This window comes from Cimex lectularius, unplaced genomic scaffold (genome assembly GCF_000648675.2).
Source record: "Cimex lectularius strain Harlan isolate CLEC.00 unplaced genomic scaffold, Clec_2.1 scaffold169, whole genome shotgun sequence".
NCBI lineage: Eukaryota > Metazoa > Arthropoda > Insecta > Hemiptera > Cimicidae > Cimex > Cimex lectularius.
The window spans coordinates 848,023-869,084 of record NW_019392751.1 but is presented as its reverse complement, the minus strand read 5'-3'; the positions used below and the strand labels follow the sequence as shown (position 1 = coordinate 869,084).

At 34.8% G+C, this 21,062-nt stretch overlaps 1 protein-coding gene across 5 annotated transcripts in view; it reads right to left on the bottom strand.

Moving 5' to 3' along the window:
• LOC106672008 (CCR4-NOT transcription complex subunit 6) overlaps positions 1 to 21,062 on the bottom strand; it is a 609,984-nt gene that overhangs the window by 225,865 nt on the left and 363,057 nt on the right. The window lies entirely within an intron of this gene.

Below are 21,062 nucleotides of genomic sequence, written 5' to 3'. Positions count from 1 at the left end.
TAAATCCCAGGCCCTGAAGATGATCTCATTAAAGATCGAAACGTTGGCACGATAAAGAAAATGTTTTTCTATAGCCTACGTCACACCAGACCGCATCTCACGATCTCCAAATAATCATTAATTAACGGTCACTAAATACCACACAAATAAAAATAATTATAAAATACATGGATGATTTGTTTTTGATCATAATAGAGAAAGACCTGAATTATATAGTCAATGCCTTCAATTCTTTCCACACATCATCACAATTGACATACAAAACAGAAGTAAATGGAGAATTGCCATTTTTGGATGTATTGATTACTAGAGAGCACGCTCAACTTGTTACGAATTTGTATCATAAACCAACCAGTACAGTCAGAGTACTACAACTTTCATCAGCACATTATTTTCAAATAAAGACAAACATAGTGTGTAATCGGACTGATATAGCAATCATATTAAGTAATTAAATTCCATGGGGAAAACAAAAGAAAAATAAAAGATTTGCTGAGGAAAAATGGGTATCCATATCATTAATCCACAAGTTGATATACTTATACCGACTATTGATGTACCCGAAAATACAACTAAGAAAACTAAGAATTTTAGGCTACTAACAAATGTAAATCTAATCTAATCTGATCTAAAAAATCTGATCTAATAAACTAAAAATATTTTATTAGAGAAAAAATGCGAAAACTTAAAAATAGTGAATAGATTTAGCAATAGCATAGGTAAAAAGTTCTTTACCAAGTTTAAATGAAAAGAACCTCTTTCAAAAAGTTGTAATGTGGTGTACTATATAAATTGCAATGATTGCGCTACGGCCAGGCTACGCAGTACTTCGGAGAAAGAATAAGACAATACAATTATGATTGTAAAGATAAACATAGACCAGGTACTGATTGTCAAAACATTTTCATAAAAAAACGCATAAATTCAATTTTGATGAGGTCAAAATCATGACATATGAACCTCTCCTCTTACTTACAATCAGACATCAATGGCGTAAGTTCAATTTACAGTAGGGTGTTTTAAGCAACCAAAATAAATAAAAAAGAAAATAATTTATGCAAAATGCAATATTGTTCATTTGTTTCAAATCATTGTATTTTGTATAATATATAATAAAAAATTATAAAAAGACAGAAAAAAAGGATTATATATGCTGATAAAAGAAAACAATTTTAAATACTGACTGAGAATCTGTAAGTTTAAAAATAAGTTGGTTGTTGATTTTCACTTACATAGATAATTATAAAATATTATGTCATTACATATCCGTCCTAAAGCCCTGAGGAAGGTGAAATAAAACACCCAAAGCATGGCGTAGTTTCAACGCAAGCAAATTCATTGGACCACATCCCCGATCCTAGCAAATATATTGTTGAATAACAACTTTTCGATCACCTTTACATAATTTATTTATTTTATTTTATTTTTTTTTTTTTTCCGGGGCTTCCGACATCTAGGTCATTTCAGCCCCCACTAAGTCTATATTCTATACACGTTCATACAGATAAATACGTTTGTACATTTAAATACATCCATACAGTACACTCATTCCGTTTGGTCGGTGGAGTACTTGATATTCCTCCACCGACCTACACTTAAACTAAACTAGATTGGGGTCGATGGGGTACTTTTATAAATATTCCGCCATCGACCCCGAACACACACTCACNGAGGTGATAGGACAGCCTCCCCGGTGGCTATTCCGGGGTTCGGGTCCCTGTACTACCTCGCGGCCCGGGAGTGCCGTAACCCAGTTTTCCTCCTGTACCCTCACAGGTGCAGGGTTCATGGACACTCAAGAAGACCGGGAGATCGCCACCTCCACATGAGAACTGTGTGTTGTTTGTGTGGTGTGTTGTGCACGGTAATTTGCGTTTGATATATTCGGGTTCCGAGGCCCTTGGCCGCGTGCATCGGCCTGTGTGTTTGTGGTGGCATGCTGACGGAGGCCCAGATACCATACAATTCCCCCGCCCTCACGCCACCTAGTGTTAGGTGTGGCGGAGTTATGTACGTACTGGGTCGCCAATCCCAGGACGTGAGATTTTTAGTTCATCTCAAGAACCTTCCTAGGGACGGTTGCCCTAAGGTGTAGATAATGTAAATGTACTTGTGTCAGTGTAGGTGTATGGGTGTGTTATGTATGTGGACGCAGTTTACCCTCATGCCCGGGAGGTACATAATTTATTACCAATGTTTATGTTTGATATCCGATTTTAGTACGATGTTTATTTTCTAATTTTATGAGAAGGCAAAACAATTTAATAAAACCCACTTACAACTTGCAACAAAGTGAAAGCGAGCGCTGGAGTGTAATAGTTTACACACTATTAACACTCCATCACTAGGACATGATATTACATAATTGCACTAGTTTATTTAATATCGTTATTCCTTTACTCATCTCTTACAATCCGTCTTTCTCTCTATCTCTCTCTCTGTTTTTAATCTTCCTCCTCCCTCCTGCCATTTTCCTAAATATCCCTCAATATATCCCTACAATATCTGTATCTCTCTAATATAATGTAATAATATATATAACATATAATACAACATATATAACATGGAGGGTATTTATCTATTTTATTAAATTATGGTTTCTGTTTTGATCTGATGAGTTGAAACTGCTGGAAATTCATATTACAATGTTAAATCATAGTCTCTCAATCCCCTAGAAATAAAACCTAACCGTTTAAAAACGGCTTTAAAAATATGCCACTTGCCATGATAAATTTTCATAGAAATAATGTTCCTTACGTTTATGTTTTTTTTATGACATTCGTCCTAGCTTTAACAGTTAACGTGAGATTTTGCAATATAACTATCATCAAACCCAGCGAAACGGTAATAAATAAAACAATTCAAATCTATAGTAAGTAATCTTGCAAGATTGCATCTTCTACTGAATATTTGTAGATGCCCAAACACTCAAATTTTTTAATCAATATTACCATTTTTATAGCAATACTATCTTTTTGTGCATAATTTTTCGTAATTAATTGAGTAAGCTGAAAGAAAAATAAAAATAAATAAAAGAAAAATTGAAAAGCTTTAAATTGAAATAATACTTTTAGTCCAATTTGGAGAGATAATGACATTTGCTCCTGTGTTCACTGCTTTCCCAAAGGGATTTCAAAACGATTGTAAAAATAAAACGGCCTTCAACGTTGTAGGGCATCGTCAAATGTCATTTGTAAGGTTGTTTTACTCTACAAACCATTTTTCAACAATACGAAAGACGTGATAATCAACGAAATCTGACTTCATTAGGTGATTTAACGAATCAAGTTGAATTTTCAGAATATTAACTGAATTTTTAACGTAGTTATTTGAAAAGCTAATAGATTTGCTGGTTTTTATGGTTAATATTCTAGAACTGAATGACTATTTAAATGAATGCAATAGTTTTTAACTTTAATAGTGTATAACGATACGAAATGTTAAATAGAAAAAGAAAAATCGAAATTAGTTATGCGGTTTTTTTGGAATAGCCAGGAATATCAGTGGGGACCGTCTAAGTATCTAGCTTCTATAAATTCTAGATGTGTTTGAATTAAAAATAATAAATAAATAAATTATATATAATATTTATTTATTATTTTTAATAAATTTACACACACACACACACACACACACCATAACGTAATTCGAAGACGTTTCAAAGAATTTAACTTTTGAAGTACAAATTAGGAGTAAGTTCTGCTACTAACAACACACCATGGACCGGTTTAACAGGACAGTGGTTTTTTTTTTTTTTTTTTTTTTTTTTTAAATATGCAACTACAACTATTTAATTAAGTAAATATGTATATGCTGAATTTGTCATTTGAGTCTATTGTAGGAGAAGTTGTCCAGTGTCAACTCTCATTCACACCAATGAGAAGGTCTCGGGGCCACTTTCGCTTCAATTGTCTTGGAGTATTTTCGGATAGGTTGGAAGTGATTTCTGGCATACTAATAGATGCCATAGAGATTGATCTAATTTTGATCTTGAGTCAAGTACTCTTTTTAGTAATTTATAACGTCGATTTGTTTATTATCTTTTCAGCATTGTGTAGGGATTCCAGTCAGTCGTTTATCCATAAAAAGCTTAGACAACGCACGACGTCAGTTGTAGGCAATGGGGTTCCGTTTATACTCGCTATAGGACATATTTTTACGAAAGGTAAAATTTATCTGCACGGTTTCGTTGGGTTCCTTCTTCATTCTCCTCTTTGTGAACCATACTGTTAATTCAATCAGGTGTTGTAAGTACTCAACACTTAAAATGTGCCAGGTATGCTTCCATGAGGAACATTGCTTCCCGTATACTCGGTCATCCTAAAAAGGACAATGAGGATCTTTAACGTCCGCTCCTAACCTATTCGGCCTTATCGGACGTTTTGATTCTCAAGATGAGAGCTGACGCACCTCCGCATACGACAGAAGGGTGTGACTGCCGAAGCGTTGGTGTAGTGGCAGCTCAGCCCCGAGGGGCCAAGACAACCTCGCTCTCTGCTTGCCCATTCCGAGTAGTTGGGTCCACAATAAGCATCGAACCGTATGACGCGCTCAAAGGGCTACCTAAGCCGAAATGCATCAGCCTGGTCTCCCGCGCACTCCCAGAATAGTGGGGCTTCTCTAACGTAGAAACCACCGGATCCGCTCCGGCCGCGGTTTTGTTTAAAGTGGAATTGCTAACCGCCTACGGTAAAAGCCTCCAATTGAACATTCCATGGGGAACATCAATGTAGGTACTGTTGTTTCATAGGCAATGATGTAAGAAGTTTTTTTATGTTGGCCGATACAAATTTTAATTCTTAATGAGCGAACATTATCAATCTATAAAATGTTCTCATCATAGCGGAAGTAATAATAATATAAATTTTACCAGATATTTCTCTGAATTCTTCTGCTGTTGAACAGAAAGCTGTTGAACCGGAAATAAAATAAACCATTTTGGCGGCTAACCTCCGTCAAATCCCTGCCTTCACCTCGTTTTTCATGACAGTCTCCAGAAATGGGGGACACCATTCAGCGATCGTAACCTCGGAGAAGAATGGATGCAACAATTGTCCGAGAAATACAATGGGCTTTTTGACAATAACGTGTCCTTAATAGAAAGAGTCAGTACTTCAAGCATCCCTTGTGTATTTGCAGAGTCCGACTCGATCTGATCGGAAGTTAGGAAAAAAAGGGGGCGAACTTTGACTGTGTTCATCTTGTTGTTTTCACCTGTACATAAATTATACAAATCCCACCACCGCCTCCCTGAAATCAAATTCAGATTCTTTCGTAAGATGTTATCTCCTTTTTTTTTTCCACCCACTCCCTTAAACAATGGAATAAACTGTACCCTTTACTCCGCACACCCTTCGAGAAGCCTCTTGAATACAAATTACCCTTTAACATCCTCCCCTCGACTGAATTTTAATTCTGAGATTACGAAAAGGGCTATTCATCCCTCGGTGGGAAGCGGTTTATAAGCAGGCCAGCCTTTAGCTCTATTCAAAATGAGATATACTAAGCTTCATATCCAACCCCCTGTCCAATCTGTACGGGCGTCCTAAATTCCCTTTCCTCTATTAATAACAGAGTAAAATCCTTTGAAATGAGGGACGATTGACATTTTTCTTTCTAAGTGGCCTAGATATTGATGGAGCCAGTGATAATTGAGTCGCTGTTTAATTCCGATTTTTTTATCATGTGTGCGTAAAAAAAGAAATGAAAGTTTATGTAACCTGAGTTTTATAAATCCAATTAAGACATAAAATTGTTAAAATCTTATCAGGTCATTATAATTTACTACTCTTACTTTTTAGACGGTTTTGAATGACAATAATTCACGTGATGTGTTCTAAAAAGACAGCCACAGCCTGTTTGTGCATTATAAGTTTTTTTATTACTAGGGTACATTAACTACGAAGTTATATGAACCTCCAGGGTGCGGTACATTTGCAAGTATGTTGAGTCTAAGTGGGAGGTAAGTGCTCGAGGTTTGAATTCAGGGGCGCTGGATTCGAACCGGGACTTTTAATGATGAGTCGCCGCGCCGCCTCAATGCCTACCGCTCCGGGCACCTATGTCCCTCCTTAAAAGTGTAAACTTGATTGAAGCTTCGTCGAGTGTATGCATATCGTATTATACTACTACGACATTTTTGCAACCGTGTCACGAAAACCTAATAAGTTATAATAACGTAAATAATTATGTAATCAAATTTTCATATTTCCTTATCCTGTACTACATTTTAAAATTAGTATTACATTAATGTTCTTAGGGCCTGCTCAGAAGATAGAACCTTCACTACTATGATAATACGTTTGTACATTCTTGACATATACATACATAAACATTGTCATTTTATTGTACACAAAAAGTTTGATACAACTAAAAACGATTTCCAGTAAATCGTAAAGGTTACATCTATAATGGTTTATACGTAAAAATTTAAGTTGTATTCCTGAACTCCAATTTCATGCATTGCATATTTTAATCATGTATTGAAATATTTAAACGACTTGAGGGGGACGGGTTCAGGTTAACACACTGAATAAATTAGCTTTATTTTTCTCGATGAAATTTAATTACGCAAGGGACCATTTTTGCTTCGGGCGCTGTCAACAGCTAGTTCAATTACTGAATTGGTAGGGTAGCTAATGCAGCATTTCCTAGGTCCAAACCCATTCACACTCCCTCATTCTGTACATTCTTTCCAATTTACATCAAATCAATTAGGGTGGTAGAGTGAAATTTGATATTCCTCCATCACCCTCCGGATATATTATATAACTAACCTTATTGAGGATCGATGGGGTACTCAATATTTCACCATGGACCTCCTCACACTATCATTACCGTATACAATAAATCAACCCTTTTTCTCCAAGAATCGAAACCGGGACCCAGATACTGCGATACTCAAGCGTAATTCTCATGTCGGATGGCATTCCTTTACACACACTACTGTTGTTTAGCGTCTCGACTTTAATATGTCTAGAGCGAGGAAAAAATAATATCACCCATATTCCGAAATGTATATAATAATATAATCAAAGTAAACTGCTTCTTCGATGATCCGTACAATTTAAGGGTAGGACCTGGGAAGTTTGCCAATATATTTTACCCAAGTGTATTTATTGAACTGAAGTTTATACCAAATAGTAATAAGGTATAAAGCAAAAAAAATCGCAACTCCCTTAGCATCGGGGGGGGGGGGGCGCAATATGGGGCCTGGGATAAAACGGGAGCCATATCAATGGAAGACAGGCCGAGGAGGGGCATTTCTTAGAAATGCAATATCGGCCGGATACCCAAGTCAAACACCACATATCCTATAAATCCCCAGCTTATAATCCTCCTGAAGTGGCGGCCAGGACAATTCCGTCCGACGGAAGCATGAAATCTTTTCCAAAACCATCGTCTTCGAGGGAAAGCAATCGGCCGGTATGAATCATAAATGGTCGAGAGGGTAGCAACCCTAAATCGACGCTCTCGGAAAACTCGTGAAGATTTTTTTTGGTGTTAAATATTTCATGAATATTGAAATTGTTTTCAGCACCATAGGACGCCCTGCTCTCATGGACGAAAGGGGTCACGAGCTGAATCGATTTTGCTTCATACCTGAAACCTCGACCAAGAAAATGAATTATATTTACAATAGCACAATATTAACGTATCAATTAATTTGAGCGAGTATCCATCCACTAATTACAATATATTTCGTTAATAAAGTAAATAATAATTTTTCATAATGGCTTAATGATTCGGTCGGCCTTTGGGTTCATGCTCTTCCTACGGCCGGGCAAAAACTCAACCCGTAAATCCTCGACTAGTTCTTAACAGCTGAAAACTGTCTTATGATGGCCATACCATACTACAGCCATACCTCTGAAGAGGGCGTGAGCAGATCGGAACAATTCCTCATTTGTAAGACCCAGAGTTCTTCTTTCTGCTTGGATGCTTCATTCGACTAGAGGAAAAGCGAGTAACCTCATGTCGCTTCCCTCGCCGGAGAACGATATAAACGGCACTCGGGCGATCCTTGTCTGCACTAATCTTAGCGACTGGCAACTCCTGGGGCCTCCTCCGGACCCCAAGACGCCCAACGTCTTCGCCCTCTTGCAAGCCACAACCTTGCCGAGGAGGCCCACGTGTCCGGCTTCATCCAATCACCCCAATGGACAATATTTTTTTTCTTCATGATTTCCACTTTTAAGATATTTAAATAACTGATGATCTGATAAAGCATGTCGAGGGTGAAAAATCATTTTCGTTTTTCGCTTATTCACTTTACTTTGTACCCGGAGATATTATATTCACGTTACTAAATGGCTCCAGGCGTAACTTCAAGGTTCCATTACCGGACGGCTAGCAAACAGATTACTTTATTTTAATTAAAATTTGTATAAAATAAAAAAAGGAGGAAAACTTTCCCACTACAATCAGCTTAGAATCACAAGGATCCATATGATTTTGCGTTTTGTGTTTGTGAACTATAAGCCCGTTACGAGAAGTATGGCTCATATATATTAATAGTTTATTACATTTTAAACAACATTCAACGAAACATGTACAATGCCGACCTGCTTTATTCAAAAAAATTTTAAATGTTGAACGCATAGTTAGTTAATAATACTGAGCACTTATTAAAAAAGATTTATATCTAGGTTTTATTACCTTCCAATCCTTGTAATTGTGTTTTGTTATTACTAATCTTTCTTGTTATATTACGCCTAATTATTTTAAACCAACTAATAAACCGACAATAAAAACATTTTATTGTCTTATTTAATGTTGTTAGTGAGTTCGATAAAATACATAAGACAAGTTTTTTTTTTCTCCTTCCATTATATAACTTTCCCTTTCAAAGCTTCTTGGGATCCGGAGATAATGATTTTCTTTAGAAGTGCCGTTACTAAATGGATCGGCTGGCAATAGGCGGGCAGGATCGAATCCATTATAGGATTGAATTGAAAACGGTTAATTCTATCGCAATCTAAAATGAGGAATCAATCTTCGGATAAGCATAATACAAAATAATTAGTTTTTACATTACTAGATTTAAACGAAAGAATGCTTTGTTAAACACGCAACCATCAGTTTGAAATAACTGCTGAGGCCTAAAAAGTTTATTTGCAATCTCAACATTTAATCCAGAGCTTTTATATTTCGTAAATTTAAAAAATAATGTTAATCCTTTTATTAAATCAAATAATAATGTTTTCAGAGAAAACCAAATTTAAAATTTTTATGTAATATATTGATCGATTCTTCACCATGATATGGCAAAAGATACCCCACGATGAAGAAAATGTATCCCGAGTATGTGGATCCATCGTTATACGTATGTGGACCAACACACTGGGATAAAAAAATGTTTTCCAATTTAATCTTACTATTTTATGAATGATCTATCCGTTCATTTTGTCATAGATTAACCAGAAACACTGTATTAAACAAAGCTGGCTGATGCTAAAATTTTAGCATACCCTCCAACATTTTCAAGTACTAAAAAATACGAGAACAAATATTTGAAATGTTTACCTTTTAGACTTTTTTTACTAGACGGTAAATTATTTGTATTCATTCTTTAAATAGAAAACCAATTCAATTAAAAAGGATCATTCAAAACTAACTGTTATAAAACTGTGCGTTTCTGCTTACATATTGAATGTTATTTTTAGGAAGCTACCTCAAATAAGCATTAGCGATTTGTTTGATTGCGAGATTTTTGCTTGGACCAGTTTCCGGTGTAACACAGACACCCATACATATAACTGAAACATACCACTGAAGATGCCGGAAAATTGGAACATCTGTAGAGTGAAAAACTAGGGTTGATTTTAATAACTATCATCTAGAAATGTGTGGTTAATGTGTCGTTAATCGATGATTATTCAGAAATTGTGAGATGCGATCTGGTGTGATGTAGGATTCAGAAAAACATTTTCTTTATCGTGTCAACATTTCGATCTTTATTGAGATTATCTTCAGGGCCTGGGATTTAAAAAAACATTGTTTAAATTTAACAAAGACATGTAGGATGTGGAAAAAAGAGAATTTATACAATGCGAAAAATATTTTTTTTATATTCAATCAAAGTATTCTACTCACAATTTTGTTGATTTTGTTAAATTTAAACAATGTTTGTAAATCCCAGGCTCTGAAGATGATCTCAATAAAGATCGAAACGTTGGCACGATAAAGAAAAGGATTTTCTGAAACTTACATCACACCAGACCGCATCTCACGATTTCTAAATTAATATCGATTAACGGTCACTAATCACCACACATTTGTCATAACAACAATTTTGCTATACAAAACAGAAGCTACTCTACGTATGTCTTCCTCCTCATTGTCTTCTAGTCATTGTTACATCTTTATTATTGCCTAAAAAAAGTCGATTTCACCATCCAAAAATAGAAGCATGCCAAATGAATTAAAATAATATTATTTTGTATACTGTTGTATACAAGCTTTGTAACGCAGCTTTGCCCAGGGGAATAATAAAAAGTCGCATTTAACAAATTATTTTGAGTGTACATACTGCTATTGATATGTTTGATATCAATGATTGTATTTAGTCATCATTAAATATTTACATTTGTGATATTATTTTTGTTTTGGATTGCATAATTTGTAATTACTGTTGTATTCAGCGTTAAATTTATTGCAATGCTTTTGGAAATACAATGTTTTTAGTGATTCCATTTGGCATATATACAAACAACAAATCTCCCATCCTGGAGTATGCACTGTATAATTGTCCATGAGAAAACCACATTCAATTCACATAATAGCAGTGCTTGATTTGGTGATTTCCTTATAATTATTGCAAAAGGTAGTTTAATTGTAAAGTGCAATAATTAGAATTGGAAAGGCACCACTTCTGTTGTTATCATTGGTATATGTTTATTAGCACATCCTCTCCTTTGAATTTTAGTAAGAATATTACTATTATTCTGCGAACGAGTATGTAGTCGTTTTGGACGCATTTTAATCAACAGCAAAATCCAATTCTACAATAGAGAGTCAAAAAGTCAGAACGTAAGATTAAACATAATTCATACTACATCATCTATTCAGTACCAATTAATACTGAATAGACAAAAGTTACGAAACTAAGATAATTTATTACTTCATCTTGATCTATAACAGTATCTGATTGTTGATTTATTTAAGCTCAAATATTTGTGCATAAACACACGCATATCACTTCCACAGCAATTCCAGTTCATAATTTACAGTAAATTGCCGGCAGGCATCGAGAATCATCTACCGTGGTTGAGCTCGTGGAGCTGCAAACAGGTTATAGGTCATTTCATCCCACAACGCAATCACTTCTTAAAAAAAAAAATTCACACCCTCACTTTAAGATTATTTATTGATTTTTAAGTGTATTTTTTAGTACATACATTGCCCAGGGGATAATATAAAATTTGTATGGGGATTTCAAATCCATGAAGAAACAAAAAAATTTAATAGATTTTTCATGAAAAAAATGCTCGACCTTCCAGACTCAACCAAAACTACTATTTTTTATTTTGATATATATTTGTTTATTTTTATTATATGAATAATTGTATGTAGGTATTTCCATTGTTTTCCTTATATCAACATGCCCTGAATTGTTTTATCTTTGGCTCTTTTTTATATAACAAATTTTTGCCGTTATAGCATGCTAATAAAATCTATACTTAGTGTAAAATATTGTAAAATGTTGAAATAATAAATAAAGCATTATTATTATTGTCTCGACGTAAATAAATGGGACGAACTAAGCGAGTTCGGTCTTTTAAAGATTAATTCCAAGGCAAATCCGCGTAAAATGATAAAACTCCAGACTTAGGGAGGAACTTGTTTTCATGCAAATTTCCCTTTTGACCGAACTTAATTACGCGCTTTCAAAGAAGGGTATCTAGAGTAAATCCATATATTTTCTTCACTGCTTCTTGTGTATTCTATGAACGTGAAGTTGTGCGTCTCGAGCGAAGTTTAATGCGGCATGTGGTTCTCTTCTTATGAGAGAACGTTGTCTGGTATTTGATCCAACGTAAAACCGTCTATTTGCAGTTCCTCCACGGCTCCGGTGAAATTAATTACGAGCCAATATACGCGTATTACACATACAAAATAAAATAAATATTTAGAAAAAAGAATAAACAGTTAAATACACTATCATAAATACGATACTTTATCAGGAAATGGTCCGATAAAAACGTTATTTCATTTTAACGGCGACTCTTCGCCGGGCTATTTTCAGGAGAGGATTGCCAATGCAACTATCGCCGAATTCGGCGGACTTCGGTCCACGAGATTTATGGTAACGGTCCACAACTATTATAGGTCACATATAAATCGGAAAGGGCCCAATAAATCCTCGTACCCCCTGTTATCTTTACACCTCGGTTCCTGGCGCGGCAGTAAACGCTACTCCGGTCGCCTGCGCCGGCTACTGAGGGCTTTTCCGAATTGCTCTTCTAATGGATGGCATAAACAGGACGAAGGAAAATATATCCCTTGCGAACAAGAGATTTCCCACTTGAAAAACGCGAAGAGGTCAAATAAGGAGTTAAAAAAGAGTTTAGAACGGGATAAAAAAAGGGGTCAATTCTTGTATGGACCGTCATGTTCTTTTGCATACCTCAATGTTAAACTATTCCTAGTCGCAAAAGGTTATTTACCCTTTGTTACTTTTATGTAAATCTACCGATTCTGCTTTTGTATAAGCTAAAATTTTGGTACTTAAAAATGCAAAGGAAGTTCTCTGGGCCGGTTTGGGCGAATGAAAATTGTTTCTAAACTTGAATCACCTTTATTTTATTTTATTATTTTTAGCTCGAGCGGGACAATGGATCACTAAATGAATTCGACTATGTGAATCTTGTAAACTAATATCCTATACTCCAAAAACACTATTCTGACAGACTTTATTCAGATATCGTGAGATGCGGTCGGGAGTGATGTAGGTTTCAGAAAAACATTTTCTTTATCGTGCCAACGTTTCGATCTTGTCTCAACACGACACACAAGGATGGCACAATTACACAGAAGACAAACACTTTGAGTGAGTAGAAATACTTTGTTTGAATATAAAATATATTTTGCATTGTATAAATTCACTTATCCACATCCTAAATGTATTTGTTAAATGTAAACATTGTTTATAAATCCCAGGCCCTGAAGATGATCTCAATAAAAGATCGAAACGTTGGCACGATAAAGAAAATGTTTTTCTGAAACCTACATCACTCCCGACCGCATCTCACGATATCTGAATAATTATCGATTAACGGTCACTAATCTCTACACATTCTGACAGACTACAAATTTCTGAAAAAGTGACTTTTAGTAAAAAAAAAAATTAAACCTTGTTTTATATTATTCAGTTATTTTCCAACAAGGGAATTGACCGATACTACCGTTATTTACAAGCCATCGTTTATCTAGGAACATGATTTTTATTTTATGAGATTGACGGTCGTATCGCTTTACCTGAGTAGAGAGAAGGTGCTGCCTGGTGTCCGCCTTTGATGTTACTTTTACAAGAACATTAAAGCATAAGGGCCGCTTTATTCTTTGTTTACTTATTTATTTCGACATCAAACGACCCTTTGATATTGTAATTAGTGGGTTCCTCAAATTATCATATTTCCTGCGCAATTTTTTTTCCAGTGTCGTTCGGATTAATTCTCATTTTCGCCACAATTTTAACATGAAACATTTAGTATCCAAACTTTTCCGCAAATTTCGATAATGACTGTCTAGTCTAAACGTCGGAAAATACACAGATTTCTTGAATTGCACAGAGGGAAGTGTACAATTTTTTTTCTTCAAAGGCACGAATTTTTTTCAACAAGCCAAGTTTATTTATTATATATTTAAGCATTTTCTTACATGCGAAAAGAATGCCTGCAGTGAAATATGTTAACTTTTTTTTCTATGAGCCAACATTCATTTTTGTATCATACTAAGCTTATTCTTGAATTGTAAATATCCCTTTTAGTACGTCTAATTCCGAGATGGCCTAATTTACACACAGCAACGTTGATAAGACAAAAGTATCATTTATCCTGGACTGATGATCTCCATTGATGTTTCAAACGCGACCAGAGGGCATTTACTATTGCCGAAGAAAATTAATCGAGATTACTTAATAAACATAATAACTAGGTTATCATTTTAAATAAATAAACCCACCCTCACACACGACGATCAACTTGTAAATGGTCATAGATAGGGTATTTATTTCACCGTTATGTTGTGAGTTATATGTGTTATATGTTAAATTTGGGTTTTACCATTACTCATCGCCCACTAATATACTTGAACGACTATTCGACATCTGCATATGACATATGTGCTAACGTGAACAGGCAGGTTATTGATTAGTTTTCGAAAAAAGCTTTCTAATTTTTTTTTAAATTATTAAGGATATTTTAATTTTATGTTACAAAATCAGTAGTAGAGTAGATTGAAATTTAAGAAGAACACTTCAATTAGTTCCTTCCTCAAATTTACGAGTAATATATTCTTTATCAAGATTTTTAAACTATTATTATAATGCACAAGATTAACAATATGAACATCTACACACAGTACTAAAATTTATGGTGATATCCCGAGTCGATAACGAGATCTACAACCTTCCCAGTGCACATCTGATAACGATCAATACCGAATAAGTTATAATATTAAAGGAATTTATCAAGGATAATGAAGATAAATCCTAAAAAGATATAAGATATTATAAGGATAAAGAAATTTATCAATCCATATATTGATACATTTCTATCTTAGGGATATTTTACATGGCCGGTGAATGGAAGTACAAAACCTATGGGGAGAAATGAATGGGTCAGAAATTGCAGGAGCATTGTGCCGGTGAGAATCAACTGGTAATAATGAATTTGTGCGTTTTAAGGAAAATTGTTGAAAGCGCAACAACATCTCGTTGGAAATCCTTGTTGACTAGTGTTATTGCCAGTGATTTATTCGCATTCGTCTCGTCCGTTCGGATCGTATTTCGCCAGGGCTAATTTGTGAAAAAACCATCCGCGTTGATCAAGTTCACCGGCCCGTGAAACGTATGCGTTTAGTGTTCCATTTGCCAGCTCTGACAGGAACAAATATTCCCCAGAGATTGTTTCTCTTAGCTCTCTGAACCTCCTAAATATTGTCCCGCCCTTGAATTATTAACGTGTATTTGCCAGAGTTCCGTTCCGACGAATGTTTCAGGACCTGGGTGAAAAACGAGTTTATATTATTCCAATGTTGACAACCTGCATTAAAACACAACAAAAACCAAAACCGATCCTAATCGGTTTGATTTTCTGTGAAATTGAATTCATGTTCCCAAAATATTTATTAAATCAATTTTCACCGTTTATACCACGAATTGTTGTCGAATTTCTACAATTATTGACTTTTTCCTCAGGTCAGGAGTCAGTATATCGGTTATCCCATAATCGAAAGGTCAATTCATAAAAGTTATTTACCGAAATTAAAAAAATGAGACAACTTTAACTAATAAATAATCTTGCAACAGTTGCTTTAGTTGCTGCACAAAAACCGTAAAAAATTAAAATTATTAAATATTCATTACTTTTTATTGCAAATATTTGCTAATCTATTTTTTTCGGAGGTTCTCAACAGCAAAGGTCGTATCAACAACCCTTCGGGTGCCGGGCGCACCCCCGACCACCAGGCCCGGCGCGCAGACTTGCTCGTTTTTAAATTTCAATTTCGGCATCTCTGACGTGCTCAAACCACGGCGTCCTCGGTACCATTATAGGGAACCTTGTCTGGTACGCCAGTCCTCGTGCGGATCCATTATGGATCCTCTGCCAGACGCCCAGCCAGCCAAATTCACCAACCGTTTGCAGTTGCTGTTTGTCATTTTGTATTCAATTTTTATACCTTTGGACGCTGCTTCCTTGGCAAGCCGTTAACCATTTCCTTCTCCGGAATGCCTGCGTGTCCTCTTATCCAGCGAGAGTAAAAAAAAAGTTTTTCCTCGATTTGATAATTGTCGGTGTTTCAATAGTATGTCGACTATATATTGTCGGATTCGATTGCAGGGCCGCTTGATTCGAACCCCGGACCTTTACCTTAGAGAGATCAAGGCCGTGGCAAGGCAAATTTTTTCATCTCTAAATAACGATTTATCCTCATTTAATTGCGACTAAAATTAGATTTTGAAAAGAGCTTCATTAACCCGATAACTCGATTTGTTAAGAATTCCCTTAAGATTAAATAAATACGTTACTATTTGAGAAGTATGGGTGTATGTATGAAATTATTTACTCTCACTTGTCAACAAAAACTCATATGATTTAAGATTCTGTGAGCAAAGTTGGGTAGAAAATGGTCAACACTTGATATTTGGGAGTATAAAATCACAAAAAAAATGTTTGGTCCAAATCCGTGACCCAGCAGCAACCTGGTCATACGTAGTGCTCTTGGTATAATTATAACTGGCTACTTTTCAGCACTTCATTATCATTTTTATTCGTGTATTTATTGGACCTCAAATAAAACGTTTCTTACAACACAATCTTTATTATATTTTTAAATAATAATGATATTGAAAATAAAGAGCCTTCGTTTTGTATTTTAACAAATACCGGCATTTTTAGACCACAGTTGAAGGCCAACGAAATTACCGAAATTAGTTATTAATCAGACAAAAAACTTTAATAATAACTCACAGGATAATTCAATGCTTAATAACAAAAAAAATATTTGACATATTTAATAACAAACCAAGTTCTTAAATAATTTATGCATGTTTTTAATATGAAAAACATTCTCTACATAAGAAGCCTAAGATTCGGGACACGTGCCTTTGAAGTATGATTACTAAATTATGTGTAAATTAAAAGTATAATTTAATTTGATCTAATCAACATTGCTTTTGATACCATTGCCATCGCAACCTTGCTCTTCGTTTGGACGTTATAAGTGAACGGATATGTTCGGGAAAGTGTGAAATTATAATAGCTAGGTGGAGAGGACGAAAGTGATATTAATTAACATGTCACCATTTTATACATGCACCATAAGTAGTGAGAATGGGTTTTCCCCAGTTTAATTGAATAAAACAGCTATACTTTTTAAATGAAGTCGATAATGTTTTAATACAGTTGAGAAAATGTTTTAATTGGGCCGCACCTAAAAATTCGCCTCTTTCAGTAGCACAAATCCATCAGCGACGGAAAAACAACACGGGAAATATTTGCATTTGATGAAACACGATGAAGCTCAAGCGGATCCACTCACTAAAGTGGTTTACGTTTAATCAAACGAAACTTCTATTAAAATTATTCCATAAACAAGCATCAAATAACAAAGCACCTCCATTCTGGGGAGCGCAATTGTTTTGAGTTTAAATTCTAGTCATTCTAAGCAATGTAATTAAAATAATCGAATTATATATCAAGTAAATCTTTTACGGATTGTGTTATTAAAAGTAAGGGGCTGGTGGCAAATTGCAGAAAATGCCTGAAGACCCGAATGAATTTCATTGTTTGAAAACACAGTCGTCACTGTTAGTATTCATAAGTTTGCTCTTATAATCGAACCTTGTGAATTATTATTAATGGTATCAAAAGTCTTGACGAAGGGAATGAATATTCCTCGACAGCTTGACGAAGGAACTGAGTGTTTTTCTTTTCTTCCAGGCATTATTCCTTATTTTTAAATATAAAATTATAATATCGATAAAAATATCCAATTATATTGAGAAAAAATATTTTAACTGCATCCCATAACTACCTAATAATATTCAAAGATAAATGCTACGTATTAAACTCTTAAAAAAATAAAAATTAAAAGTATATTTTGTTCATTTTAGCTGGGAAAATCTATTTTAACTCCAATAATATTATTAATGAATAACTGAATTTTTAATACTTAGCTTTAAGAAAACCGAGTAGTTTATTTTATTGTTAGATACAAGTAGTAACCGACTTCCACTGAAGTCAGATATTTACGACCTTCCCTGGACATCAAGACAATGATTTAACAGAAGCAACAAAAATCAACTAATTCTATACAAGACATTACTGCCATACTCTGGACATGCGGAGTGGAACTATCAGGAACTATATACCATTTAACATCCAGCGTATCCAATGCTTCCAATCAAAACTCCTTAGACTAATTGTCAAATTTCGTCACTCCTGCAGCGACCTTTATTTTCAACAAACACATACGATACTGGTTCGAAAACTTCGAACATCAAGCTCTTGATCCATCCTAACCCTACAGGTCCAGTCTTAAACTAAACGTCGATGGGTTGGAGAACTCCTCGCCCTTTAATACTTCATATTGAGCGCCAGCGTTGGCTGCTTCCACTTCATCAATGTACTCCTGGTCCTCGCCATAGTGTCAATTAGAGTCAATGTTGTGAAAGAGAAAAAACACATATAGACAGCTATTCCTAACTCATATTGTGATATATTATACTTTCTATGAGTATTCAACAGTCCCTTTTGTTAACATGGATTAGTTAATTTCTTACCTGTGTAGAAATAAAATCCAATGTGGCTTTTCATGCAATATGTAACGATCCCATCTTACGGGCCGTCACAAAATTGAAATTGCCACGCTGCAGTTTCGATTGGAGATGTAAACGCGGGGCGATAAAGCCTAAGAAAAGGAGGGACCGAGTATAGGCCGTGAATAAAAACATTTGGGACAGATAGAGGTGATCTGCTCACTGGTGAAGACGCTGCCATCCTTGTTGCCCGTGAAATAGTAATATTAAAAAAAAAGTAAAACGAAACGTTCCAGTCTCCGTGGGTAAGTCCCTTTCCTTAATCTAGGCTGTTTATAATTATTACTTTGTTAAAAAAAATTTATTTCCAAAATTCAAAGAAAAGGTTTAATTTCATTTTTATTTAAATATCATTAATATCATTTATAATTAATATAAGGAATATATTTTGTTTTAACAATTGTCATTATTATAGTTTGTTTATGCTTCATTTATCTCATTTCAAGCTTGCTTACTAATAATAAATTGTTTAAAATAATTTCATTTTCTGTCCTTTTATTTTTTATTAAAATAATACTGTTACATTTTATTAAAATAATAGTAGTAATACTTTGTTATTAAAAGTAAAATGAATTAAAAAAAAGGTATCTGGCAAATTTCAAAATTATAGTCAGACCGATCGAGGGATTTCCTCTGGGACCTAGATAAAGTCTAGGTTGGGCCCATCCCTTCCTTAAAAACAATTACTAGATAATTGTGACAAATATTGGAAGAATTACTATATCCTCAGCAATTTTCTCGGTTTTCTAACATTTGCAAAGCAAATGAGACTTTAATATAAGCAGTAATTATTCCGAGACATATAATTTATGTTACAACGACAATTTTGTCTGCGAACAAAGCGCTATTTTTTATTCAGATATAAATTAATAATAATTATTCAGAAATCATGAGATGCGGTCTGGTGTGATGTAGGTTTCAGAAAAACATTTTCTTTATCGAGCCAACGTTTCCATCTTTATTGAGATCATCTTCAGGGCCTGGGATTTACAAACATTGTTTACATTTAACAAATACATTTAGGATGTTGAAAAGTGAATTTATACAATGCAAAATATATTTTATATTCAATCAAAGTATTTCTACTCACTCAAAGTGTTTGTCTTCTGTGTAAGTGTGCGATTCTTGCGTGTCGTGTTGAGAGTGCCAGTGAGATTTTGCTGTTTTTGTTGTTTATATAAGTTGGATTTTGAAGGAGTGGGGAAGGAAGTCGGTATAGAAAAGACATTTTTGTATAAGGGGTCGGAGTCTTTGAAGTGAAAAGAGCCGACGAAGGGAAACAATGTGTTGGTAATGGTTTGGGCAGATTATCCTTTCAGGATTATATAGAAAGGAATAAATAGGAAAAGGAAAGCTAAATTGTTGGACAATTAGACAATGTGAAAAATATTTGGTGTGTGGAATGTAATGTAATGATATATGTATGTTATCTATATTGAATTTGATTAATGATATTGGCGTAGCTGCGACTGAGTTTACATGTGTCTGTTCTGTAATTGATGCTGTGTTTATCTCTGTTGATATAAACCATTTCTAAGAAATTACGTTTATGTTTGTTTTGTTCTGTATGTAATATTTTTCAATACTAATAATACAAGTAATCAGGAAAGAAACGCGTTTTGTAAAGATTTGACAATTACACATTCTTTTTCATTTATTACGCCGAAAATTGTCGATTTTCCCATGATTTTCTTGGAACGCAACGCCCAATGCTAATTTCTGTGCCTTATTGATCGAGTCTGTGCTTCAGGAAAATGTTTATGCAACAGGCAGTGAAATTCCTAACAATCAATAATAAAGCAATTAGATAACTGGAATTATGTACTTACACATCGTTGTCTATAAATTATTTAAAATAAGGCATCATCAGCGAAACCTTGCAGCCTGAGAATAACCGTTCCTCTCTGTGAATATCTTCAAAAGAAATTTTTTTAATTAGATTTTAAACTCTGCGGTCAACTTACCTGACCGCTATTTCGTGTAATAAGGTTGTTCAAGGTAAAAGTGGCGTGCTGAAAATGAGGAATGAAAACCTTGAATTTATAAATAACTGCTATGATGTTTTCTATGTGTAATATGTTGTCAACTATTGAAAACTTCGCTTTTTGTTCAAATTATAATAAGAAAATAAAACATGATGTCTTATGCGTGGGAAGATGGGTTGGATATCGTTACCATAGTTTTACCCTTCTTTTATTCCTCCCTCGTACAAAAGAATACCCGATATACGGAACACATAAGGGGGGGGGGAATTAAAGGCTTCGGATGTGAAAGAAGAATGTTTGATGAATAACTACAGGGTTTAGAGGCCGATAAATACGGTAAGATTAGGCCATGCTGGCGCCCACATAATGCGTGTAACCTGGTTAAGAAAAGAAGATGTGAGACATGCGTCTGCCTTTTACTACCTTCGGAATTTCTCTGCACATGGGGGCAGACTTCTCAAGAACACATGCAATCAACCTTGGCACCTCCGTCACATATGTGAAGAATCTGAAAGTAAGCGGGTTGAGATAGG